Source organism: Lycium ferocissimum, chromosome 6 (genome assembly GCF_029784015.1).
Source record: "Lycium ferocissimum isolate CSIRO_LF1 chromosome 6, AGI_CSIRO_Lferr_CH_V1, whole genome shotgun sequence".
Classification (NCBI taxonomy): Eukaryota; Viridiplantae; Streptophyta; class Magnoliopsida; order Solanales; family Solanaceae; genus Lycium; species Lycium ferocissimum.
This window is the reverse complement of record NC_081347.1, coordinates 44,465,417-44,480,323: the sequence shown is the minus strand read 5'-3', so window position 1 is coordinate 44,480,323 and position 14,907 is coordinate 44,465,417. Positions and strand designations below refer to the sequence as shown.

At 29.8% G+C, this 14,907-nt stretch overlaps 1 pseudogene; it reads left to right on the top strand.

The window, feature by feature from the left end:
* The first annotated feature begins 484 nt into the window (after positions 1 to 484).
* On the top strand, positions 485 to 9,464 carry LOC132061311 (membrane-associated progesterone-binding protein 4-like; annotated as a pseudogene).
* Positions 9,465 to 14,907: the final 5,443 nt, after the last annotated feature.

The following is a 14,907-nucleotide window of genomic DNA, read 5'->3' as shown; positions in this document are numbered from 1 at the left end:
AATGATGATAGAAATAGGCTTTTTAAGCATCACGTTGATAGTGTGCACATGAAGAAGTATGAAGCTGCTCTGGTTTCTCATAGAATTTGTTGAGTTTCTTTGATCTGAATATCAATTCAAGATCTTATGGAGTTCTAATGATTGACGAACATTGTACAAGTGATGATCAATGTACAAAAAGGATGGACGAAGTGTACAAGAACCAAGCCCTTGACAGATCTCCAAAAAGAAATGGTGATGCAAGCAACACTACAGAATTGCTAAGAGGAACATGTCCTTCAGACTATTTGGTCTACGCGGAAGAAGTTGTTCCACACGCGCAAAAGGAAACCTTGGAAAGGCTTAATCCAATTCTCCAAGAAATAGGGGTTCAAGATACCATAATTGAACATATGGAATTAGCTTGTAATTAGGAGAAGTTGATCATGTACGCGTGATTCAAATCCAATTCAAACAAGGATTGGTTTCTTAAATTAATTAAATAATGTCTTGGTTGGATTGGGAGAACTACAAGCGGCTATTCTACTTCTATGTAAAGCACAACATTGATGCTTTGAAGATTGACTACCGCAAAAAGAGAGACTACAGAGTTAGTGCAAAGTCTACACGAGAGAGTTTTGAAGAGAAGAATCAACTATAACAATGAGAAGAACTTGTTCCTATCAAGTGTTATTCATATTGTTCTTAAGTTGTAATAGTTAGATTAAGTTGTACACTTATTTACATTCTTAGTAATTTGTATCAAGTGTTGATTTGCTTTTGTAAAGGAGTTTATAGAGTGTTAGAGTCTTAGAAGGAATTGGAGAAGGCACCAACAACTAGGGAGAATTGCTGAGGATTGAGGTAGGGGTTGTTAGATTCAGTTTCTTATGTATATAAAGTGTTGTAACTTTAAAAGTTGCTCGAATTAAAGTGGAGTGTTTGGGGTTGCCTCCTTTGAGCAAGGAGTTTTTCACGTAAAAATCCCTGTGTTCGATTTATTGTAACCTGGTTCTTTCAGGTGGCTGCAAAATAACATATGTGAAGTCTCAAATCACCCAACGACACGCTAATACTCAAAGAGAGGGGTCGGGTTCTAAAATAAGATCGCGTTAAAAAATGTTCTCAAGCCTTTCTGGTCTCAATCCGAACCCAGGGGCATCTCAAAGGTGAGGTCAGTCAAACATTTTGCTTCAGGCCTTGAAAATTTTAAGGCCCTCAATTTTTTTAGTAATGGATGTTATGATTTGATTTTCGCTTAAAAAATATTGAAGTTAATAGAAAAAAGGTATAAAACTAAAAGAAAGAAAAGAAAGTTTTTTTTTTTTATATATACTTTTTAACTAGAGAAATATTTAAAACTTTGAATTAAACTACTTAAATTTGCAGATTAGTAAATTAGGCTTTTTACAACAAGATCTAAGGTAATATATTGTAATCACATGACTAACATCTTATTAGAGAAAATTAGTTAAAGGATTTATGTCTTGTAAGAATAATGCACTATAAACAACTACGAAAAAAGGAATGACAATACTTCTTTGCATATATATGTGTATACTAGTGTCATTTGGCCCGTGCTAAGCCCAGGCCCAAACCGACATTAACAATTCAATTTGTAGATATTTTCATTTTTTTGCGCAGATTTCCCTTCAAAGGCACTGGTCTTTAATTTTTGCCCCTCAAATTGTTCGTCTTTAATTTTTGCCCCTCAAATTGCTCATCTTTAATTTTTGCCCTTCGCCTAAAAATTCATGTGTTCGAACCCTCATTCAGTCAAAAAAAAATGCAAGGCAGAGTTTTGAATTCGCAAGTCAGTTTTGGATTCAAACTACCTTAAGGCAAACTCTGCATTATAAGGTAGCAAACTCTGCCTTAAGGTAGAGTTTTGCAATCAAATTCTGCCTAGCAATTTTTTTTAAAATTTTTGATTGAGCGGGAGTTCGAACCCTAAACCCATGGGTTTTTAGGCAAAGGGCAAAAATTAAAGACCAGCAATTTGAGAGACAAAAATTAAAGACCACCCTGAATAAGGGCAATAGTGAAAATTGTCCGATAATATTTTTTAGATTTTTTTTGCTCTTGATTCTGAATTCTTGTAACATCAGTTAGACATTTTCGAAAGATTACTAAAATATTAAAGTACAAAAACGTATGTTAAAGGAAAATATACAAAAACGTATGTTAAAGGAAAATATTTTTCTTAGTTTATGTATTAGATTTAAAAAAAAATAATAATCAATAATTGAAAGTTCTTCTAATTTGATGAATTTTTTTGGGATTAAAGTCCCCGATGATCCAAATTGAGTTTTTCATGTGTTAAATTAATTTCATTTGAGTTCTTTGAATTGAACTCATATTGGCTAACTTATTTTTTACCAAAAAATATTTTACAAAATACCTGATAATTAATATCTATATTATATTAAAAACATGAACTCGCTAACTTGAAAGTTAAATTACTAAAATACCCCTTCTTAAAAATTTAATTTTCCCACTTAAAAATAAATAGTAAAAACATGCGCTTGGCAACTATCCCAAACCCGATTTCATATGAAGGGATATGCTTCTTCGGATGAAAGGATGTGATCCTTCAGCAAACTTCCAACTACTGAATTTATACCCCCAATTATTGGATAAAAATTATTATTCAGACACTATAACTCTTTCGTTCTTCTATTCTCACTTGTGATTATCGTGAGAATCCAAATTCCAATGCCCCGCCAATTTTAAACATTGTCGGACTAGCTTAGTGACTCTACCATCAAAAAATTGTTTCTTCTAATTTCCTTCTCCTATGCGAGATCGCCCAGTAAGTTTTTCTTGTTGTAATTTAACTCGCTTTTCGTAACTACTGATAAGGATACATTTTTTAAAGAAAAACAATCAAAAGAACTTTATGATTTGTTTGAATATATATTTCTACGTATTTTATTATGAGATGTTACCTAAATGTATCAATAATTAATAATATATAATTTGAAAAAAGACATATATTCAACTTCACTCCATGTCCATGATTATTAGTTATAAATATTTAACAATTAATAATCTCTGAGAGAGTTGTTCTGGTTATTCAGTATTGGAGAGAAAATTTGCATGTCTCTTAATGCTAAATATGACTCTCGTAAAATTTTATGTAAACAACAAGAAATTCAGAATATATGAAGTTACTTATGGAATCTGATTTAGTTAGCCAAAAATGAATTTTATGTAAATAAGTAGACCCGTATGAAATTCTTAATTCACCATATTCCTACGTGTCTTGAGGAGGTTAATCTTTAAGTGCTAGAAACTATTGCTAAAAGGACTCTCCCTCGGGAAAAAAGTTTTCAAATGTATATTCTTAGAATACACTAATGCGATGAACTAACAAATATCTATCTACCCCATAATATCTTAAAAAAATATCACTTCAATTATTGGATGATAAACAGTTTCCATTTGATTTTCGTGTTCTGGTAATTAGAACAATTTGACACATTAATTCAACTAATGGAGATTTAATAGGAAAACGGCAATTGCTACCAAATCTTGGTTATGATGAATCTATTCTTTTACTCCATGATTTATCTTATTTGATTTACCTTGTATCATATATGGGAGAGAGTTGAATTTCCTATCCATAGCTTTGTTCAAGATCGTTCTTTGATCAAAAGATGCACGATTATATTGATCACATATCATGCTTTTATATGCTTGAATGTTACAACTCTTGCCAAACCAAATATGTTTAAGGTATGTGGGGGCTCCAACCTGAACTGGGTCTAACTTTGGACACCCAATTTTGAGACATTTTGCTTCCATGGAGACCCTTTTATTGTCTGATTCATCTTCGTGTATTTTCTCTAAGCTTCTGTTTTTTACTTTTCCTAATTGTCATCCCTCATCTATTTTTGAATAACACGGCAGAGTTACAATCATGTTCTTATACGTGAGTTTGGTTTTTGATCAAGCCATCTCTTAGCGGGAAACTTTTAGTTCTTTTTCACACATGTAATAACATAGTTGATTATTTGCTCTCCTTTTCTCGAAAAAAGTTTGGTACTATTTGGTTGTACTATGCTTTTGTTGGTGTTTAAGTTAAAATCATAATCAATTATTCTGAGTTCAATTACCACGTCACTCACACCATTTATTTTATTCAACATTTGAGCTTGCATTTTTTACTTCAATTTTTTTGTAATATCTCACATATATATTCTAAAAACTGGTATTGCTTGGCAATGGAAGAGGAAACAGTAAAAGACAATGATGTTTCTTCCTGAACAAATGATTGTGAAACGCAACGGTGATAGTGAGAATCAATTAAATGAAATGTTGATCGCCAAGTTTCCTGGTAACAGTAGAACATTTCTTAGTTTTGGCTAGACAGAAAATGATACTAACAACTATTATCGAGAACAATATGTGAATACTTTAACATCGAATGGTCCTCCGCCCCATAAGTTTATTTTCAAATCCCTCATGTCATTTGTATTTGTCTTATTCTTATTTTCTTGTTATATTCATATATGTGTATACTTATGTGTTTACTAACACCAACAAGAAATTAAACATACACCAACAAGAAATTAAACATACTTTTGAACATGTCAGTTTTGAAAAAGAAATGTACATATCATGCTACTTAAAAATTCAGACCCCTTCAAATGACAAATGCAACGGTACAAATGTGTAGATGATTTGCGACAATGTCATAAATACATAATAAATTACAATGGGCCAGTCTGCTACTAAAGAATGCGTTTATCCCAAGAAACTACATGGGTCAATTACAAGGATTTTTTGTTCATTTATGCTTTGCGATGACAATAAATAAAGCACAAGTTTAGTCAATCCTTAATGTCTGATTTCATCAACCACAACGTGTTTTCTCACGTGACCGATTTACGTTGCACTTTCAACAGGGGTATGAATATCGACAACACGAGTTCTGGTCATGATAGAGCAACTGATACAGATGAAAGGATAAACACCAGAATATCGTCTATAAGAAATATATATTAGCAAGGTGAGATACGCTTCATTACATGTTTGTACTGCCTCATAAATTAGAAAAATGAAAAATAATCACATTTATCTAATAAAGCTTTGATTGTGTACATTTGCTGGTTTAGACGATATTCGATCATATAGACATCGACAACAAGTCACCATAGGATGAATTTCGTTGACCGTTCCAAAAACTTGCACAAATATTTACTAAAGATTTTCTTTTTGTTTTAATAATATCAATATTATTTTACGAAACCATATACTACTTTGACTCGGCATACACGTGCAACGCACGTGGCGAGAAACTAGTTTTATATAATTTAGGAAAAATTAGTTAAGTTCAACAGGAAAAAGTTATTACTCCTAAATTATATAATAAATATATTATCAGGTATTTACAAAATATTTGAATAGTAAAAAAAAGTAAAAAAAAAAATATACAAAAAAATTTATACTTTGCAATTATCTAGTATTATACTGTATCGAGGTCAAATTATATTTCTTAAAATACAATGTTTTTCAAACATTTTTAGAATATACATATATAAAAATAATATCTTATAGTTCCTCTTTTAATATAGTAGTTTATTAGATAATCTTATGCTAAAAGTGCGCGCACGTAAAATTTGATTAATTACTACCGTACTTCGGAATTCATTTTTCGATTGAGATGAAAGGACTATAATTTACATTTTTGTACATTTTAAAAGTATTTAACAATGATATAAGTTATTTGTGTTTATTCATTTAAGTAAAATATTTGTGCAAGTTTTTGAATAATAAATAAAAACCACCAAATAATAAATAATATTATAATAATAATATTTTAATTCCATAATTAAGTGTATATTAAGATAGAATTTGAATGATAGGATAATTGTTTGTGTCTATAATAAATTCTTAAGAAAAAATATAATTTGAAACAAGTTTAATTTAATAATATTTCCACATAAAAGACTCAAATATGTATGAGTATGCTTTGTGGGGGCCACTATAATATTTTCCATGACATCATTATTTTTAGTGGCATAAAAAAAGCCCTAAATGTTCTTAAAATTTACCAAAATGTGTGATAATTTATAAAGTCATAAAAATTTCAAGTAGAGACAAAAAAAGATAAAAAAAATCATGTGAGGGCATGGCAGCCCGGTGCACTAAGCTCCCGCTATACGCGGGGTCCGGGGAAGGGCCGAACCACAAGGGTCTATTGTACGCAGCCTTACCTTGCACTTTCGCAAGAAATTTGTTTCCACGGCTCGAACCGTGACCTCCGGTCGCGTTACAAAGAATCCTTTACTGGGTTACGTGAAGGCTCCCCTTCAAAAAAAAAAAAAAATTCTATCTTAAAAATGAGATTCTCTCTTATATATAGTAGTAATAGTAATATAAATTCTATTAGACAAGTTTAAGGCCTCATATTAACATTTGGCTTTAGGCCATTAATTTTATCGAGCCGCCCTTGTCCAGGACCGTCGCACTAAGTCTATAAACTTGATACCAAGATATCCAAAACATCAAAATAACGGATAGAGTACAAATGCTCAAAAAGGTGTTGTTACAACTATATTCCATATAATTTTCTGAGACTTTTCACTATTGAAGAACCTTCTCCGTACAACGGGTCTGATCCAAGTTTGCCCACCTTTCTTGGTAATATTTGGTCAGTATTTGATGTGAGCAAAGGAAACAATTACCATGGAGTAGGGGGTGGCTACAACCATTTTGTTGGAAGATATGCTTCACGTGCATTCGTTTTAGGAAACTTTACAGGAGATGGACTCACTACTCTTATCCAACGCCGAAGTTAAAAGAACTGTTGACTCGAGAGACTTCTACTTCAGAACGTACATATTTGTTGGTAAGCTTGCGGGTCACTATTATGACAATGAAGGCAGTCTCACAAAGTTCTTAAAAGGGATTGACGCAAAGGCAACCAGAGGTGCTCCTCTGATGGAAAAATAGAAGAATGAAGGGGCTTAACTACCTAGCTGCAATTCAATGTGGAGTCAGGAAGTGGGTTCATAAATTTGGTGAGATGATGGATATCCGAGATTAGCTGAACGACTTATGGAGATTGCGTTGACGGAAAAATGAGCAATGTTGTGTATACATGCTAAAATATAGCCTGACACGTGGCAAAATAGTATTGGAACACTTGACAGGAGAAGATGTAACAGTATAAGTTAACTCATTTAATTGAGATGAAGAACTCTGATGGGGACCGGAGTTAATCTATCAAAAGCAGTGGCATCGGGTCATTAATGAAAGAGTAACGTTGCATGACCAGCTGTGTACGGAACAGACGTTACGATTCAGCATTAAACCATAATTATTAGCCTTTATTGCTATTAATCAAAATGTAATATTCATAGCTTAAGAAGGGGGTTATTTGTACTATAAAAAGAAGATGAGGAATTCTGAAAAAGGATCATTGAATACAACAGTCTACACTTTACTATTCCAAGCTCTAGCTACAAAAATTTACTTTCTTTAGTCGTTCTTTTTGCTCCGGAATACTGCTGTAGCTTTAATATCGTCACACCGGATAAAGCTCATCAAAGGACTTTACTCCGAGGATAAATCAATCTCAGGCTTAATCACTCAATTATTATTTGTTTCAGTCATCTTATTTGCTTAATATAACATCCATTCCTATTATTTATTTATTTCATCTTTGATTACAAAACAAATCACGTATCTTTTAAACCCCTGAATAAATTTAACTATTCCCTCTATTTTTAGGTTAAACATGTTGTGCTTGTTTTAAAGAGGAAGATCTTGGCCAACCACATCTGGAAGTCTACGAAGAATGTGATTATTATGCCAAATATGTCAGTTATAAAACTGCATTATGGAACTTCATAAGATATTTATATTACTTGCAAAAGAATCGTAGAATTTTTTATATCAATTCAATAGAGAACATTCTATACAATTTTTCATGTGAACGAATTTTGAATATTTACTAATCTTTCTCAAAAGAAAAAAAATATATAAATATCACTTTTTGTTGGTATTAAAATGAAAAAAATCCTTCCAAATTGTTTATAAAATTGATGCAGCTAATTGCAATATTAGCATGGACGCCACCTCAAATAACGTCCAAAAATCCATCTTTCTTCTTATTATTATTGATATTCTTTCTTTAATTAAATCTCAACCAAATTAATTGCAGAAGTTTATATTAAAAAAGTTCTTTATCAGGATTTTACCTTGTTTTCAATTAAAAAACGGAATTCATAGCTATTCGAAATTTGTCTTTAGATCTGTCAACCAAGAAAGTGGATGTAGTTTTGATAGGAGTTGCGAGATCTCTGGCAAAGTTCATGTATTAGGACGTAAAAAATTATGTTAAACCCAATGCATGTTTCCTGTCAAGTCTACCAAATTTTGATAATTATACATTGTATATACAATATCTATACATTACTTATTCATTGTACATGCCCACACACAGAGTTGTACAATTGTATACGGGTGTATATAATTAATTGAAGAGAATACTTTAGATTATTTTCTTTCGGGTAATGTATATCCATTAGTATATATTCAACGTGTATGTGTATAATCAATGTATATTTATGTAGAACTCTCTCTATATATATAGTTATATATATATATACACACACTATTTTGGAGAGCTTTTTAAGTAACCTTATTGATTTAAAGGTTTTCAAAAATCACAGATTTATTCACTTTAAGCTAAAATCACTACTCCCTTCGTCCCAAAAAAAAAGGGAGTGTTAAGAGTTGACACTCAATGGATTTAATTTTTGTTGTAAACTCAGACATTGGTTTCGTAATTTGTTTATAAACAAAGTTTACATATTAAAATTCACAAACTTTATAGCTAAATATAATTAGAAAATGTTTGAACATATAGTAAGGGGAAAAAATTACTCCTCAAATAATAAAAGTGTCATTCTTTTTAGAGATGTAGTACTATTTTTAGTCGGGTAAGTACTAAATTCTGCTTCCTTTATTCTATTAACTAGTTTAGTGTACGCGCTTTGCGCGTGTCTCTCATATTAATGATAAAAAAACTTTTAAAATAACAAAATAATATTCAAAAGATATTTTTGCGTTATAATATATAAATTAACAAAACTATACAAGTAGTTGTATTGAAAAAATAGTTGTTCAACTTAAATGAGCACTTGTATACATGCATTGCATGTATATTTCAGTTAGTTATTGATAAGATGGTATTTTACCAACTTATCTCTTCTTTTTACTTAAGACTTTTGTGAATAATGGTGACTAAATTAGTGCACTTGTTGTAATTTTATTGCATATTTCAGGTTATATATGTTGGAGAAGAGTTTTGGTTGAAGACAAGTCAAAAAGGGAACAAATTGAAGAAAATGAGAAAATTGGCTAGAAATGCAAAAAGTGGCCAGATTTGTAAATCTGAAGATCTGAATTTTGAAGGCTGTTTTTGTCATTTTCTATGGGGAAAATTGGGGAACTACAAAAGCAAGACATGAGACAAATATCTATCATGTTTGGCCATTCTTCCAAGTTTAGGGGCAAGAAACTACACCTAGGGTTTGAAGATTTGGAGGCATTCAATGAGAATTTCTTTATCCATTTCTTCAGCTCTTGCTTTGTATTGTATATCTAAGTGTGTAGCATTTTATTCAATCACTTTAAACTTGTTTATGAAAATATACATTGTTAAAGTTTGGAGCTTTACCCCATCTAATAACTTGAGCTAGAAATAGGAAAGTTAACTTGAGGTTAAATTGATTGTGCTAACTACACACTCTAAGGCTTGGAAGAGCTTAGAGTGAAATTCATTGATTTGGTTGGAAGACTTTCAATGAGATCTTAGAAACCATTATCTATTAACATAAACTCGCTCTTAGTTGTAAAATCGTAAAATACATTGGATCGTTACTTAAGAGTAATTTCCATTGTATCCATGCTTGTGGCCATTAATCATTTACTTGCTTTCTAGGTTAGTTTTATCTTTGTTAGATTTTAAATCAAAAATCAATATTGCAAAAGTGTTTGGCTTAGCTTAGTTGGCGATAATTCCTTACTTGCTTGATCGCCTAGCATATTGTTCCCTGTGGGATTCGACCCGCTACTCATAGTTGAGTAAATTATATTGCATACGACCATATACACTTTCTCTTTAAGGAGTGGATTTAGTTGTTATCAGTTATGACACATTTTGTGCCTGATACTGATAGCTTACCAACAACTGAGAATTCTTTATCCATATTTTACTTATTTCGTAAGTGCGCTAGAACTCTTGCTGTTATTCTATTCATACCCTAGTGGCGCCAAACTCATGCCTTAGTGGCGCCAAACTCTATAATTATTATAGTCCTGATATAATTTTTAACTCGATCATCATCTTATTCTACTTATGATTTCTTTCTAAGGTACTTCATTTGCACATAATCAATTATATAAATACGTCATCTTCCTATTCCTTTTCCTTTGTATAAAATACTAATCAACCTCTTTACCCTTTTATCGCATTAGAAAAAAATATTTAATTATTTTTAGATATTTTTTACTTTAAATTAATTTCATTTGACACTAGCAATAGACAAAAAATGAATGTACTTCCAAATTCCAATAAAAATAATGTCATAATTTCTTATTGAGGTCTAAATCTATGCCTACCTCTTACCTCTATATGAATTATCATCGATGCGCTCGTACTTTTTATCAAACCCATGCTTATGTACCCTTTTAAAATATTACTCCCCCTGTTTTCTAAATATGGTCTTTTAGACTTTTCATTTTGTTTTAAAAAAGAGTGGTGCTTTAGGTTTTCAAAGAAGAAATTAATCTCATTCTTTCAAAATTACCCTTATTTACATAATCAAAAATCATTAAGTAGCTTTCTTTTCTAGACAGTTAATTAGGGGTAAGTTAGTAAAAAGACTCGTAATTTTCTAGGAATGAGCACTTTATTAAGGGGTATGCATAAGCTAAAAAATCACTTATAATGAAAGGAAGGGAGTAGTCAATTTGCAGAATCTATTAATCACTTTGATTTCATTAAACATACACGCTTAATTTACTCTTTTGTCTACAGAATATACATCCGTGGAAAGTAACATGAAAAGAACTATAAATATGTTACATATTCTAGCCAGACACAAAAAAAATAAAAAAAAATAAAAAAAAATAATAAAAATAAATAAATAAAATATATATATATATATATATATATATACACATCCGTGGAAAGTAACATGAAAAGAACTATAAATATGTTACATATTCTAGCCAGACACAAAAAAATATATATATATATACGAAATTTTTCAGCTGTTATAGAGAATGACCGTTATACACCTATAACAAAGATTGACATTTATATAATACTTTTGTTATAGGCAAAAAAGATGCATAAAATATAATTTTCATTTTTAATTGTCAAATTCTAAACTTAATCACACTTTGTATAATGAAGGAAAATCGTTTAATGATGAAAATATATATATATATTCATATGATAATTTTTGTCATAAATAGTGTATTAAATGATCAAATATTTGGTCAAAATTTCCACTCTTATTATTGGTAATCATAGATATTCTATTTTTATAAAGATGGTTATATTACTAAAAAATATGGGAGGTAATTTTACAAAAAGCTTGTTATAAAGTGTTTTACTACTGTCATTGTTATAGGTGAAATGTTGTTATAGAGAAGTAAAATATAATATAAAAAATCGATTCCAAAAAATCTTAAATGTCATATAGAGAGTCTTTCTTTATATACGGGTGCATATAAAGAGTTATTTGCCTGTGTGTGTGTATATATATATATATATATGTGTGTGTGTGTGTGTGTGTTACATATGTAGTTCAATTAAGGGCGTGATTTATGTAAAAATCTTAATTGATTTTAAAGTCCTAAAATAGGACTTTCTACCTAGTTCAATAAAATAAGATTGAATAATCAAAATTCTAGTAGATTCCAAAGTTTTAAATATTAGAAAAATAATTAAATGACAATTTGCATCGTCGCTAAAAACACGAAGAAGATTTTGCACAGCGTTATCGGTTTCTACTGAACTATCTTCGTCCTTTTTTTGTGGAACCTAGCTACGACATTACCCAATTATTGCATTAAATTGTAATCAAAGCATCAAATATTGAAATAATTACTAAATAAAAATCAGAATAAACACGAGTTAGGCAGATTAACCTTTTACAATCTCCTTCTAACGCAACTTGAATGAATTACAGTTGAATTCAAGTTTCTAATTATTAGCTTTGTACTAATTGTTGGAGTAAGTCTTTTTCTGGGTAAAAAGATATAGAAAAATGAAAGTGCTATATTTATAGTAAATTTTAAAAGTTAATAATATCTACATAGTTCAAACAGGAAAAGATTTAATAATTAAATTATAATTGATTTTAATATCCTAGATATTATGAGATTATAAATAATATTAAACTATGGTCTATGTATACTCGACTCACAATTTTTAAGTGTTATTTCAAAAGTAATTTTAGATATTGAAATAATTTATATCTAATTATATTATTTGTTATAACTCTTATTTATATTTTGGTATACAAATGTTATAGACGGAGTGCTTGGTAAAGGGTAATGGACCCAAAGAATCAAAGATCATTTTTCACAAAAATCATTCTCGATTTTTCCTTTTTACTAAGATAACTAAATCATATTAATTGATTGGTTTTTAATTATATGAACAGTCATAATTGGTTTTTACTCTGACTATGTTTTTTACTATTTTATGCTTAATATTTTTAAAAATTCTCAAAATACCTTTTCTAAAACAGAATATTTAACTTCCTCTCCATTAACATCAACCGTATATCCGTTTACTCACAAAATACTTCTAAATTTATATTTTTTTGTGAAAATAGAGATGGGTACATTAGTCATTTCACCAAAAGAACAACTCATCAGTCACCAAACACATACATGCTTATCATCAGTTTCAATATTTTTTATCCAAACATGTAACGACTTATTTAAAAAATTAATGTTAGCACTTAAAATTACTCATCAATATGTAATGTTTATCAACTATTTACCATTAGCTAATCCCAACAAGTTATGACTCTCTCTATTTTTACTAAAATAATCAAAATTATATAAAATTAAGTGGTTATCATTATTCTACGACAAAATAATTCAAACCTATAGCAAGTAATAGCTATATTTTTACTTGTTTTCTGTGAATTTATTTATTTTTGGTATTACTTGTTGTTCACAAAGTTGTTAAGTTACATAATACAATTCCGTAAAGGATTTATACAAGATATCAAATATTAGGATTTTATATAGTTCAAATAAGAAAATATTTAATGCACATAATTTGGTTATTTAAAACTCCTGAATGACATTAGGGGGGAATTTAGATAATGAGTTTGTCCAATATCAAATCTATTTTTAAAAAGTAAAAAGAAGTGGACGGCATATCGCTAAGAAATTTTCTGCTAGTATATACAATTTTTTTTTTTTTTTTTTTTTTTTTGTAAATATAGATCCAATATGTAATTGCTGTTTTCTATTGAAGTTTTAATTATTCCGTCCGTCTCAATTTAAGTGTCTTAGTTTGACTAAGCACAAAGTTTAAGAAATAGTAGGAGATTTTTGAATCTTGTGGTCATAAATTAAAGATGTCTGTAGTCCTTTAAATATGTGGTCTTAAAAACAGTGTAGAATGTTGAAATTGGAAAACTTACTAAATATTGAAAGTGACACTTTTTTTGGGGCAAACCAAAAAGGAAAGTAAGATATTCAAATTCAGACGGAGGGAGTATTAACTGTATAATAATAACTTTATTTCAACAATTTCGTGTTTTTTTTTTTTTAATTCAATGGACCAATTAATCTCCAACAATGGAGGACGTTAGTCTTCCAAAATAACTAATTAAGTATTCCATATGGGATTAAACTTGGTGTCAAAATGGACTAATATTCCTAGTTGTGTCTTTCGGTTTGTAACGTTATTTCTCCATAATGGAATATAGTTTTCCATTTTTTTTTTCCGTTTAAAGAAGGAAAGAATTATATAAGGTAAAGTCTTAACTGATTTAAAGTTCGAAATATTATGATTTTATACACTATTCAAATAAGGAAAGACTTAACAATCAAAATTTTAGTTGAATTTAACTACCTTAATATTAGCAGTTTTTATAATGTAAAACATAAGAAAAACGATTTGCTCAAAAATAGCTATTTCCTTAATGATGCAGAAAAAGGAGCTTAAAAGGCATTAACATTGCCTACCAAACCGAGGTCCTTCATATGAATTTGTTTAATATAGAATGATAAAATCAGCACAATTCGATTTATCTCTCGATTTGATTCATAGTTGACTTTGAAAATAAAACAGTAATGAGAGAACATGCTGATTTTCAGAAAAAAAAAAAATACTTACACTAATTAAATACTCCACAAAATTTTGTAACAGTCACCCAAATGCAAATCGAATTGCCTCCCATGGCCGTTGGAGTCTTCCTACGCAAGTTGCTCGTGCCCTGTCTCAATGAACATATATATTTTTACAAACAGAACATAAATATTATTATATTAAAAATTGTGTTTTCAGAAGAAAAAAAAATCAATTTTACAAAATAAAGTAAATCACGCGGAATCAAAAGTTTATACATATGTATACACAAGATAAATAAATATTTTTCGTATTTGCGCCATTACAATGTCCCCCTAAGGGGATTCAATTAAATCTTTCATCATGTGTGGCTCCACCACTAAATACTAAACCACATTAGAAAAACAAAAAAACATTAGCAATTAAAATTGAAGAGATAACAGTACTTAAGCAAAACTAAATCATATACCCAGTGTAATTCTATAAGTGGGGTATGGAAAGAGAAGAGTGTACGCAACCCTTACACTCAAAATATAAATTGTTAAGTTCAAAATTATTTACCCACCAAGATAAAACTTCTAAAG